The sequence below is a fragment of the Polypterus senegalus genome, chromosome 3, assembly GCF_016835505.1.
Source record: "Polypterus senegalus isolate Bchr_013 chromosome 3, ASM1683550v1, whole genome shotgun sequence".
Lineage (NCBI taxonomy): Eukaryota > Metazoa > Chordata > Cladistia > Polypteriformes > Polypteridae > Polypterus > Polypterus senegalus.
Window position 1 is genome coordinate 201203900 of NC_053156.1, and position 13587 is coordinate 201217486.

Genomic DNA, 13587 nt, shown 5'->3' on the forward strand with positions numbered 1-13587 from the left:
ATTTATGGTCATGACTGGATTAACCATTAAGCAAAATAACGACATGCTTAGGGCATCAAGGGAAAGGGGGCACCACAGTAGTTTTCCATTGCTGGATTTACCACGGACCATATGCTGCAAAACTGCAAATGATGCAGCCACACCAGGTTTCACAAAGATTTCCATTACTAATTACAACATAGGTGAAGTGCCACTAAAGTAGCAGCCTTCCATCAGCTTACTGTGTCATTTGCACCTGCACTGCTTCTCGCTATTTTTCAGTATTTTGTTACAATTAAGGGAGAAAACACCAGACACAAAAACCTTAATTAAAATGAAATTGGTAGAGGAAAGTGAAGCATTTAATGCTAAGAAAAAAAATGCACATTTCTGATTTGTTTTCTAAATGTAAATAAGAGAAAAAGGGCAAGCAAATTAAACACTTAGAAATAAGAGTGATTTGTGAAACTGTTTGGAATGAAAGCCCACACGCAACTCAACCCAGGGCTGAAGTGACTTAGTGTGAGTGAATAAACACAAACCATCTGGATAAGAATATAATCAAACTAGTTAAGTCTGCAAATTATGACAGTCTAGGGCAGTGGTGGTGAACCTATGGCACGCGTGCCAAAGGGGGCACTCAGAGCCCTCTCAGCTGGCACACGCGCCACCCCGAGCACAGAGTTCGTTACTATAAAGCCAGAGGAATGCGGGGCCGGGCTGCTCCCTCACCGCTCCCCTCTTCACGCGCGGAGGACTTTTCTCACATCACCCGCCCCTCTGCCCAGCAGCCCAATGGGAGCGCCTTCCTTCCTCTCCTGTCTGGTAAGGCGGGCAGCACACATGCTGCTTGAGGGTGCGGCACGGACTGCAGCCTTTTGAGTCTGTGATTCCCGTGGTGGGGTTGGAGGGGATGTGGTATAGCGGGTCCACAGCTCAAAATTGAAAAGGCCAGTTTTAACAGATAATTGCCGCACTCACGGCTTAAAGGGGGTTATGGTAGAGTGGCCGGAACGGTTTCCGGGAGCTTTGTGATGCGGGCAGTCCTCGCTTAAGCGCACAGGTGAGGAGTCGTCCGCATCTGTAATTATTGCCGGAAGTTGCTAATCGCCACACCTGATCCACGACGCCATAATATATAATGGAAGCTTTGGGGGCGGAGCTTAATAGGGAAGACCTGCGTGAAACACTTGAGAGGATCGAAGTGATGACAAAGGACAGCACAGTTAGTTATGAAAATGAAATCCTTAAAGTGTGGAATTCTCTGCCAAATAATCTTAAGTCAATGAAGGCACTTCAGATTGCTTTCCTTACTTTGTTTGGAACATCTTATGCTTGTGCGCAGCTGTCTTCAGCTTTGAATTAAATCAAATCTGACACCAGAAACAGACTAACAGATGACCTGAGTGCTGCATGTGTTGCTCTCAAACTTACAAAGTATGAGCCAAGGTTAGACAAATTATCAGTATGCATACAACAGCAAAAAACACATTAATTGTTCAAAAGCATACAGAATGCAAACTTTTACCTTTCAACAAAAAGTTGTTTGTATCATTGAAAGCTCCGTTATTATGTTTTTCTTTTAAGACAAAATATGTTAATGTATGAGTGGCTTTTCTAAACTAAAAGCTCAGTAGATAGACAGACAGAGCATCAGTATTGGCAGTTCAGTCCAATTTACCATCCAGCTGCACTCCAAGGTATTTATAGGTCTGTACCCTCTGCACACACTCACCTCTGATGATCACGGGGTCCATGAGGGGCCTGGGCCTCCTAAATCCACCACCAGCTCCTTGGTTATGCTGGTGTTCAGTTTTAGGTGGTATTCAGGTTAAAATGCCATGTTGGCACTTTGCGATAAATAAGTGGGTTTTGGATTGCAGTTAGGGCACTTGGTTTCTAAATGGTTCACCATCACTGGTCTAGGGGAAAACCAGATAATGCAGAATTTGTTGAATCATTACAGAGGGCTAAAGGAAAGCATACAGGCTTAGGGAGATTTGTGGCAGATTAAGTTTATTGCCGGTAAATGTAAAGTATTACACAGAGGAAGTAAAAAGGGCAGATGTGAATACACAATGGGAGATCTGAAACGTTAAAGTATACTTTATGAGAAGGATTTAGGAGTCATAGAGGATTCATCACTATCATCATGTACAGAAGTGGTCAAGAAAGCTAATCAAATGTTATGTTATTTATCACAACGTGTGGAGTATAAATTATGTTTAGGTTATGTAATGTACTAGCGAGGCCTCGCCTGGAGTAATGGGTTTAGTTTTGGTCTCCATGTTACAAAAGAGTCTACCAGAGCTAGAGAAAGTCCAAAGAAGAGCACTGGGCTGATTCTGTTACTAAGAGGTAATAGTTTTGAGGAGAGATTGAAGGGACTGAACCTTTTTCAAGTCTCCCAAGTTAACTGATTGTATATATTGTTTACAGAAACTACTTTCCCCAAAATAGTCACGGGTTGAGTCTCAGGGCAGGTGTCGAAAACCTCTACGCTGAAGCCACACGAACGATCGGAAGTGGCACACAAATCCCACTATGTCCAATCTACTTACATTCGCGCGTGCACGTATCATTTCTACACATGCGTAAAACTAAACTGTAATAATGTGAGGGCATAGATTTGCACATATAAAAGGCGAATGATGAAAATATACATTTAGAAAAAACAATAAATATAGTGATGTTTTCGCACAAAATGAACAGCCATACTGTCCCCACGCTTGTCATTGCCATTCGTGCTCATTACCTCTTCAGCAATGCTAACTTTTTCCTTCACGTTCTTAACCATCTTGCAGATCCTCCGGCTTTCTTTTTGTGACACGTCACTCTCGTTAGCTTTCTTGGGGGCGGATCAAAAAACATTCTAATCTTTGATTGGTCTAATTTACTAACGCCTGTGTTTCGTCATTTCTTTATTCACCAATCAATACAGCAACGCCGTTTCCTGCTGTAATCATTGGATGGAGATGCTTGTCTCTCATTAAACCCTCGCTCGCTATTGGGAGGCGGGGTTATTTTTTTAGTGATAAGAGAAGCACAGAACTAAGAGATCCAAACAGACGAAATAAAAACGTAATCTGTTGGTTTCCTTTGGTTACAGGATAACATAACAGGCATTTTAAGAGATTAGACCAATTACAAGGATACAGATATTTTTTAACTACTATCCTAAACTATAACATTTTTTATTAGTAAAGCATTTTTTTTCACCACTACTTAGGTTAATGAATGTATTTGTATCTTGAATCTTTTTTAAGTTTTATTAATTCAAAGCAAACTTTATGTAATCGGTTAACGAATTACTATAAATGTCATTTATTTGGGAACATTTGGAAAATACACTATTCAGAGCGATTTGTTTTTGTTAACCTAACAGGTAACTTTAAGGTACCGTTCTGGAAACTGTAGTTTGCTATATCGGTTATAGTAAAGCTTAACTACTGTAAAATGGTAAAATAAGAAATGCATGTTTTTGCAACAGTCTGCAGTAACTACAGATTTCTTTACACGTTATTATTCATAAAATAAACGTTTCCACTGCGCATTTCCTAAAAGTACATTTTAATAAACTTAATTTGGCATTATGAAAAGTTTCCAAATTTTAAATAAAGAGACTTATCAAAAGCTTGGAATTGTGAATTTTTTCGGAAATAAAGTGTTGTTCTACATTTTTATTTGATCTGTTTGTAAATTTTCGTTTTTTAAATGCGAAACTGTATAGTTTCTTCAACCATCAATCACATGCAATGTGATGTGATGAACTATTTAAGTGTGCTGCAAACATTAGTCAAAATATTTTATACAGGAATATACTGCATTCCTCTTGGCCATGGACAAATGATTCAATCTGATAGCAGTGTGTAACTGTAAATAAACTGAGTGTTTTTCTTAGCCATCTTTGTGTCTCACTGAAACCTTTGTAACATCACTTTTTGTTTTGACTTAAGGCACAATTTATTTCTTTTAGGTTCAAAATGATGACAGTATGCTTTTCTGCCCGAATAATCTTCGGCTCCACGTAATTTACTGAGAAGTCAGTTCATATATAGGATTGGATGAGCCAATGCGCACTTCAGTCTGACGCAGGAAAGTCGAACACGACGGCGGTGAACAGCAGAGGTCGGGATTCACGGAGTTTTAAAGCAGGATATAACGTAAGTCCCTCGGAGAGATGCTTAAACCTTGAATTTACATGTGTATAACTTGGTACACTTGCACATCTCATTATTTTTATGATGCTGCCATTTTGTAAAATTGTGTTAATTTCTGGACTCCATTTAAGTTGTCCAGTCGTAACCGAAGTATGTTAAACGTCTTAGAAGTTTGAACCGCAGCTGTGAACTTGCAGGACGGAGTTCGAGACGAGGTTTAGGCAACAGTGCCATCCGAGCAGAATAGGCAAGTTTTGTTCTGCATGCAGTTTCACATTAAACATTGAAGGTTTTAAATGCTTTTTTGCGTTTTATTGTTTTAAGCTAGTTTTTTTGTTTTATATATGTTCAAAGTAAAATATATAATATTTTTGTCCGTTGTTCGGTATCTTAAAGCCTATATAGAAATATTTAATATATGTGAATTAAGTGTATTGTTACATACCTAGTAAGCGATAATCTCAGGTGTATGTGTGTGTGTGTATTAGGATTGTTAGCGTGGGGGTTGGCGGCTAAGGCGAGTGTCAAACTTGCCTCAAGCAACATATTTAACACGTTGGCAATTGGTATACTGTATTGTAGTGACCGCCCCATAACAGGATCAGATGGAAGATACAGCAGGACAAGTGGGTGCAAGAACAGTTTACTGTTAACAGTGTAAAAATACAGTGATAAAAACACAGAAGGAAATCAACCAAAACTATTTATGGTCATGACTGGATTAACCATTAAGCAAAATAACGACATGCTTAGGGCATCAAGGGAAAGGGGGCACCACAGTAGTTTTCCATTGCTGGATTTACCACGGACCATATGCTGCAAAACTGCAAATGATGCAGCCACACCAGGTTTCACAAAAAGGGATTCCAATATTAAATGAAAAAAAAAAACTTTTTTAAACAATAATAATAAAATAGTAGTGACAGAGGTAATGATATAAAGCATATTAATCTTGGGAACAGAACATAATTAGAATCTGGTAACTGCCACACAGTCCACCAAGCCTCATGATAATTCTTGTCTTGGTCACATCAGCTGTCCTGTTCAATTGTCCACAGAGACAACTGGGGGCACCAACATTTTTTAAGTGCTTAGGGCCTCTAAAGGTATTAATCTGGCCCTGTTCACAATTGCCTATAAACTAGTGGTAGCTCATGAAAAAAAATTTTGTGAAGGGTCACAGGTTTTGTGTGGACCTACTGAAGCAGTATTTATCTATTATATAGTGCCTTTCATATCTATCTATCTATCTATCTATCTATCTATCTATCTATCTATCTATCTATCTATCTATTATATAGTGCCTTTCATATCTTTTTATTTATCTGGTCATTCCAAATGCTCTCATGGTCCTCATCATAGTGTCAATGCACATCTTGGCCTGTCCAGTACCAGACCTATTAGACAAATCCAGGCCTAAATGTATTGTACCCTTTCCACCATGCTGCCCAATCTGACACCAGTTTTTTATTTTCTACTTTTTCATTTTTATTGTTCTGCCAAAACCCACACCAAAATGTCTGCACCCCCACCTCTGTAATCTTCCAATCACTTGGACATCTGTCTGTCATATAACACATTCAATAAATAAGTCAGTCCAAATCTTTTTCTGCCTATGCTAATAGAGTGCTCAGTTCTTGGACTTTTCCACTATATTCCATAAATCCACATCATACAATTATTAATCCTCTGACTTTTCACAAGTCTTGCACCCCAGTTTATCATTTATGACACCCACAAAGGCCATTTATTAATATTCTCAGATAATGTTGTGGAAACAGAAACAAAACTTTCCACATTAATGTCAATGTTCTGGAAACTTATATGTAACTTCTGGTAACATTGCAGTAACATTAAAATTGTTTGCTGGGATAATAACATTTTATTTAGACAGCTCCTCTTTCATATGTCAGGTCACCAATTAATATATTTTATACCAGTCTTTTAAATTAAATAACAAGTCTCATTGTTTTTATAGCTGCATGATTGTTGGAGATGCTACTAAAGTAACATACTGCTTGACTCCTCCATATACTGTACATTAAAGCACTCTTTGTTTTATTCTTGTTTCTAAATCTAAACTTATGACTATGGCATTTAAGTGAGGTTGTAAGATTTAGAAAATGGAAATTATTATCATTTTCATTATTATACTCATTAATGCCAGGTTGTACATTTTTAAATAATTCAGAAAATTCACTTATATTCATGTAATGAAAATCCACATGCAAATGAATAAAATCTTTGTACTGTACAAAGATCCTTTTCTAAAATAAGTGCAAACAGATTAAGATTGTAGTGCACAAAAAGGACCCTGGTTTTCAATTTCTTTTTTCTTTCCTTTTTTTTCCAAAATTATTGTCATGTCATTTTCTAACCCACTTAATCCAGACAAGGGTGTGTGGTGAGGGGTGACTGGAGCTTATCCCAGCTAGCATAGGACACAAGGCAAGAACACACCCTGGACAGAGTGCCAGTCCATTTCAGGGCAAACACACACACACACACACACACACACTCAGGCTCATTTAGTGTTGCCAATGCACCAAACCTGCATGTCTTCAAACTGAGGAAGGAAACTGGAGCACTCAGTGGAAATCTGATTAGAAAATGGGAGAACATGCACACTCCATGCAGGAGTGTTTGCTCATTTTGTAAGAAATAATTAATCTCAGACCATACTTCTCTGTTCTCCTTTATTCTCATTCACCCAGAAATATATAAATGCTTCAATCTCAGCAAAGATCAACATGATGATCAGTTAAACAATGGTGCATGCCAATTTCCTCTGAGGAACAATAGTATAAACACCTTCACTTTGGTTCAATAATAGTATTGCTGTCAGCTATCAAGAAGTACCTGACTAGAAACCAATGTCCTCTGAACTTGTTAATTTTCAAAGGGAGCAGGCAGTTTTGTATCACCATATTGTATGTGGATGATATACTAATCTGAATATTCAAAGCAGATGACTCTTTTGCAAGGCAGGTAAATATTTATGTCCTGTAGATATCCATCAACAATAACCTGTAGCAGAATTTTTCAGGAATTTTGCCTTTTCTTTAAAACACTGAATTCTAGCCCATTACATTAACAATACTCTCATCCTCCTCAACATTTCTTACTTCTCCAGATTCCACCATGTATTTCATAATCCTTTATGATATGCATTCCGGTTCCATGCATTCCTATTGTTTATTAACTATACGATAACAATCTTCCTTTCCAGACCTGAGAACAGCACTGTTCAATTTCCGGCACAAGGGCTTTCTGTGGTTTCATCGAAGAAAAAATGAATGAAATGCAAATTGCTATATGATGAGTGAAAAGAGAGGCATTAATACCAAATGATATGTTATTGTACATCGCACATCTAAAAATAGGTCAGCAATATATAAGACTGTTTAAAGCCATCTTTAATGCTCAACTATATAAATTAATATATGATTTTTCTTTCTTCAAATAACAATACCACTGCTTTTAAATTATGTAAGTTGGAACAAATTTCAGAGGTGGCCATTTAATAAGAGTTGTAAACACAGTGTTAAACTCCCCAAAAAATAACAGCACAGTTGAATATACAGTATAGCAAGGAGGCTTTAAATGTTATCTTACTCTTTTTTTGAGAAGGGAATTTTTATAAGTTAAACAATAGCATCCATGCTGTATCCATTCTTCTTTGTGGGCTTTCTCCACAGCTGCCCATCTTCTGTCTGTCATAATTTAAGGGTTTTGGAGTCTACAGATTCTGTTTCCTTACTTAATTTGTATTTATATTTGATTTTTGATATTAATGTTTTTTATTTATACATGTTTTTCTGACATTACCATGATGACATTTTGAATTTTGGTTTTGATCAAAGATGCTATCCCCTTGTGTATTTTTTGGATGGCCATGTCCATATTGTTGTTAGTAATGAGTTCCCAGTGCTACCACATGAAGGGCTGTAAGTGCTACCCATGATCATAACCAGTGCAATTTAAGATGATGCCACACTTTCCCCAGCAGTCATGTTTTTGGAATGTGTGAGAAGTCTTGCAGAGCCTTGCCTAGTTTAAAATCTATTTAGAGAGTTAAGTCTTTCTGCAGTTTGCCAACTTTGACTACTGGTTTGTGATTTGGTATTATGGTTAGTTTCCTCTTCGGCTTTGCACTCTTCCTGTTTTTATCAACGTTTCTCTCACTCTCATCTCCTGGTTCTTGACATTTTGATTGCTTTAATGCTTGCCATATTCTGTCAGGTAAGGCAGGGTCAGGTCTTTACAGAGTCAAAGACCAGTATTTTTGTAACGTTTCACATCTCTGATGACTCGAGATGAAAATTGTATACTAATGGGCTTGTGTCGTGTATTATCCAGATTTTATATTGTATTGTATTACACACTTTATTACAGTATAAAGCTTATATTTCTTTCAGGAAAACTAGCAGCATATAATAAAGTTTCTTCTTCTACATCCTTGTCTTTTTCAGGTTCCCACTAAAATTAAAGATTCCAGAAGCTTGAATATTGCTCACTGTCACAGATACTGTATGCTTGTGTATTTCTCTTTTTGGCTTTCCTTCATTTTCATCCTTGTTTCGACATTTCATTGCAAGCAATCTTCAGCTTTCTTTAAACTTTTAATTTTAATTGCGTTCCTGCTAACCATGTTTACAATTGTGTCATACTGATTATTAATAAGAACCAATAACATGGGGATCAATGCAGAACATATATTTATATTGTTTACAGATGCAGATTTAACCTTTTTTGGTAGTGGGGGACTTGCTTTTTATTATGGGAAGGGAAAGAGTGTGGAAAAAGTCTAAATCTGTGTGTTGTACACCATTGGCAGATAAACCATAATTGTAAATGTCCATGATTGAAAAAGGCTGCAATAACAGAAACCTCCCACACAAAAAGTTGGGTGTACGTTATAGATTTAAATGCACTAAACTTGTTTTTGAAACTGGAATTTCTCTGCCTCACACCCTTGCTACTAGATACAGGATTCAGTGAAAATGTCAAAAAATAAGTAAAAAAAAAAACCCTTTTTATGGAATAATTATTTGTCATGCTCAGAATATTATTTGATTCTTAATGCTCATTCTTAATGCTAGTTGAGGAGAAAACAACCCAATGTTTCCTACAAATTATTTGCTCGCAATGAGTATTTTCTTCTCTATTCTTACTCCTTTAAAATAGTCAGTAATCTATATTTAGCGATTAGCCCCCCAGCTTATTATATATATCTATATCTATATATATATCTATCTATATATATATCTATATCTATATCTATATATTGTGACAGATTAGGGTTTCCTCGTACCCTTGTACCCTCATACCTCACATCAGACACTAGGTAAAAGTCCAATAATGATATTTATTATAATAATAAAGTGCACAAAGCACGCTCCTCTCCACAATTCTTCAATAAACAATACACACTAACCAATCCTCCACTCCCAGATGCTTAGCCACCCTGCCTCCCAACTCAGCTCGTCCGTCTGGGATTTCCCAGAGTCCTTTATAGTCCTTGACCCAGAAGCATTTCACCCTCTCTGTCCATGTGACCTGGAACACTTCTGGGTCAGATAAAAATCCTTCTTTTCTTCACCCAGGAAGCACATCGTTCCCATTGTCCACGTGACTATGACGTACAGTACTTCCTGAGTGTAAGGCAAATAGTCTCTGGGCCTCCCTGCAGCTACTTCTGTTGGCCCCCATGGTATCCAGCAGGGCTGTGCATTAAAAGTCCGTTGTCCATAATTCCCTGCTGGCATTCGGGGCACCTCTATGCTGCAAGGAGGGCTCCATCTGGTGGCCTGGAGGTACTGGCCGGGGGCCATGTACCACAATACCCCCAGCGAAAAATCATGGTGTAGAGTGTCCAGCCCCGCGAGGGTCGTCTTCCTCCAGGAAGGACTTCTGGTCGGACCTTGGCTGTGCTTTCTGAAGTAGTCCCTGGAGAACCTAGGGGGAATTTCATAACTTTGATCCACTTTATCCCCCGTTCTCCAAGGACAGTTGTGCCAAATGTGTCCCGGTCGTCGGCATCCATAACACTGTCTCTGTCCTCCCGGAATTCTCCCTCTGCAACGCTCAAAACACTCAGGGAAATCAGTCTCCGCCCCTTTTCTCGCTGAGGAGGGTTCCACAGCCGTCTCTATACTTTCAGCTCGCTGCTCAACTTTGTCAGGAGACCCCCTCTTTATTCTTGGGATCTCCTGTTTAATCTGGGGCTTGTCCACAGTTTGGGTCTCTCTATTAGAGAAAGAGAGCCCTTTCACTGTCTGCACACCCTTTGACTTTAAAGTAACATGGGTCGGGGTCTTTAGGACCGAATCACTCCGAGAGACAGCACCATCCAGCTGCTCCGGCTCGACCGGCCCTTCCCCCGGCCACTCTGTAAATGTTACGGCCACTCTTGTAGGGCACGCATCCACTTGGCACCCGCTATTTATTAAAAGCGGGCCCGGATCACACTGTGTCCCTATTACATTATATACGGTACCAGCATTACCTACCTGTACCTCCAAATCATATAATACGGGAGTTTCCCGACTGATCCACCGCAGGTACTCACTCACTTTCCTTAAAGGCGCTTTAGCCACTGCTCCCATCTCCCCAACGATCTTCTTAATCGCCTCCAATGTCTGCAAAATACTTTGTACGGGCTTTATTAATGTTTCGAGTTCCCGTACGTCAATAATATCAGTTAATTCGGCCGAAGGCAGGTTCATTCCTTATTCTCCTTACCTGTCGGCCGGGAGTCAATGAACACGTCTGCTCCTGGCACGTGCTCTGACGGGTTCCGCAAGGGAGCCCGGGACTTGGAGTTCTTTATGGAGGGCCGCGGTGCTGCTTTTGGCTGACTGCGATCCGTCTGTATCAATTTATCGACGGACCGATCAGTCATTTCCCGGACCTTCTTACCTTTTTGTAGGGAGAACGGTGCTTCGTTCGCCTCTCGTTTCCCCTTCGGAAAAACCAAGTCCGTCTTTTCTTGGGCAAAGCCACAAACAGCTGGACACGGAACGTCACCTTCCTCGAATCCCTCGTGTTAGGTCATGTGTCCCTCGCCGGCACCCGTAATGCAGAAGTCCTTCGGGTTACTCATTTGCCTGAACGAGAGTGCGCCATTGTCTTCGGGTTTGTCTTCTGCCTTCCGAAGAGCCTTCGGAAGGACATCTGGGAGGTATGTACATGAGACATGTTTTAATTTAAAAAGATTCTCAAGCACATTTCCCGCACATACCTCGTCGGAGATGTCCTCCTCCGGAAATCTCTCCCGAAATGCGTAGCCGCTCCATGGCTTGTCTTGAGCGCAGTCAATGCCGAGTGCTAGACCTCCGCTGTTGCTGGCGCTCTGCTTTGTCTTCTTCTTCCCCATGACGTCCTTGGTAAATCTGGGTTTCTGACGATTTGTCCTGTGTGTGTCGTGACACTGTATTCCCGGGGTATTCTGTCCACAGTAAAAAAAAATTTTCCTAGGTCCTCTGCCAAACTGACGGCCAGAAAATCCTGCCAACTACGCCAACTGTGACAGATTAGGGTTTCCTCGCACCCTTGTACCCTCAAACCACACGTCAGACACCAGGTAAAAGTCCAATAATGATATTTATTATAATAATAAAGTGCACAAAGCACGCTCCTCTCCACAATTCTTCAATAAACAATACACACTAACCAGTCCTCCACTCCCTGACGCTTAGCCACCCTGCCTCCCAACTCAGCTCGTCCGTCTGGGATTTCCCAGAGTCCTTTATAGTCCTTGACCCGGAAGCGTTTCACCCTCTCTGTCCATGTGACCTGGAACATTTCCGGGTCAGATAAAATTCCTTCTTTTCTTCACCCAGGAAGCACATCGTTCCCATTGTCCACGTGACTATGACGTACTTCCTGGGTGTAAGGCAAATAGTCTCTGGGCCTCCCTGCAGCGACTCCTGTCGGCCCCCATGGTATCCAGCAGGGCTGTGCATTAAAAGTCCATTGTCCATAATTCCCTGCTGGCATTCGGGGCACCTCTATGCTGCAAGGAGGGCTCCATCTGGTGGCCTGGGGGTACTGACCGGGATGAACGGCCGGCCATGTACCACAATATACATATATATCTATATATATATATATATATATATATATATATATATATATATATATATATATATATATACTAACAAAATACCCACGCTTCGCAGCGGAGAAGTAGTGTGTTAAAGAAGTTTTGAAAAAGAAAAGGAAACATTTTAAAAATAACATAACATGATTGTCAAAGTAATTGTTTTGTGTATTTGGCGGCAGCGTCACAAAGTTGTTTTCGTCTAGCTGCATCAGAAAATGTACCACGACGTCTGACATGCCTCCTTTTTACTGTTTTCTCACAGCTTGGATGGCTGCTGTCATAATCGGTTTGAGTCTACATATATATACATATACATATACATATATATATATATATACATATATATACACATACATATCTTCATATCTATATACATATCTACATATACACACACACACACACATATATATATATATATATATATATATATATAATGTAGATAGGTGTGTGTGTATATATATATATATATATATATATATACACATACATACAAACATACACACAGGTATATATATCTGTATATATATGTATGTGTCTATATGTGTGTGTATAGCTTTGGTCACTGAGTGCAAGGGAAAAATAATAAAATGTAGTCTATAAGTTATTAAACAGTAAAACATTAACGCTTTTAAGACGTAAGCTACATTGAGCACTACTGGAGTGGTTTCGGGTAAACTACATTTTAAAGACGGTGTAACACAACAGGTAAGTAGTACTAACAGCAGCTAAAATGTATATGGATCATCTGTCGGTAGTAGATCCCTTTTGAAAGGCACTACATGATGGCTGTGGTATAGAAATTACATTTTCTATGTGAACGTCCAAATTTCTGCCTCTGGTAATGTGCCTTACCGGCATTACCAGCAATTAAAGAAAATTAGTTTTGTGTCCTCTGCAGTATTAAGAGAGAAAGGCTTTGGTTTGGGATAAAAGGAAAAAAGGTGTAAAGAAAGGAAAGTTGCCTTTTTCTTTTATATAGTGTAGAGCGATGTCTTCGCTGACGATATGAGCGCCTTTTGGGGACAGTCGCGGTGGTTCTTGTGTAGACTGGTGAGACGCCCCTGCCATTAATCGGCTGTGATGGCACTGTCGGTCCTCCACTCCTGTGCGTGTCTTCATAATCCGAGCTGACGACCTCATAATCATATACGAGCAAAAGAAAGTACGAAGCGCCTTAATATTAGTTTGCCGCAGTGTAGAAAAGGGATCCCGTGTTTGCACTTGTCTGGGCTATAGCTCAGGGGGAGGATGAAAAAAATTAAAAATGCTCACTTTGACTTAAGACAGAAGCGCAGTCAGCGTCTCAAAGGCCGGCACAGCTATGCGCGCGCTCCGGCTGCT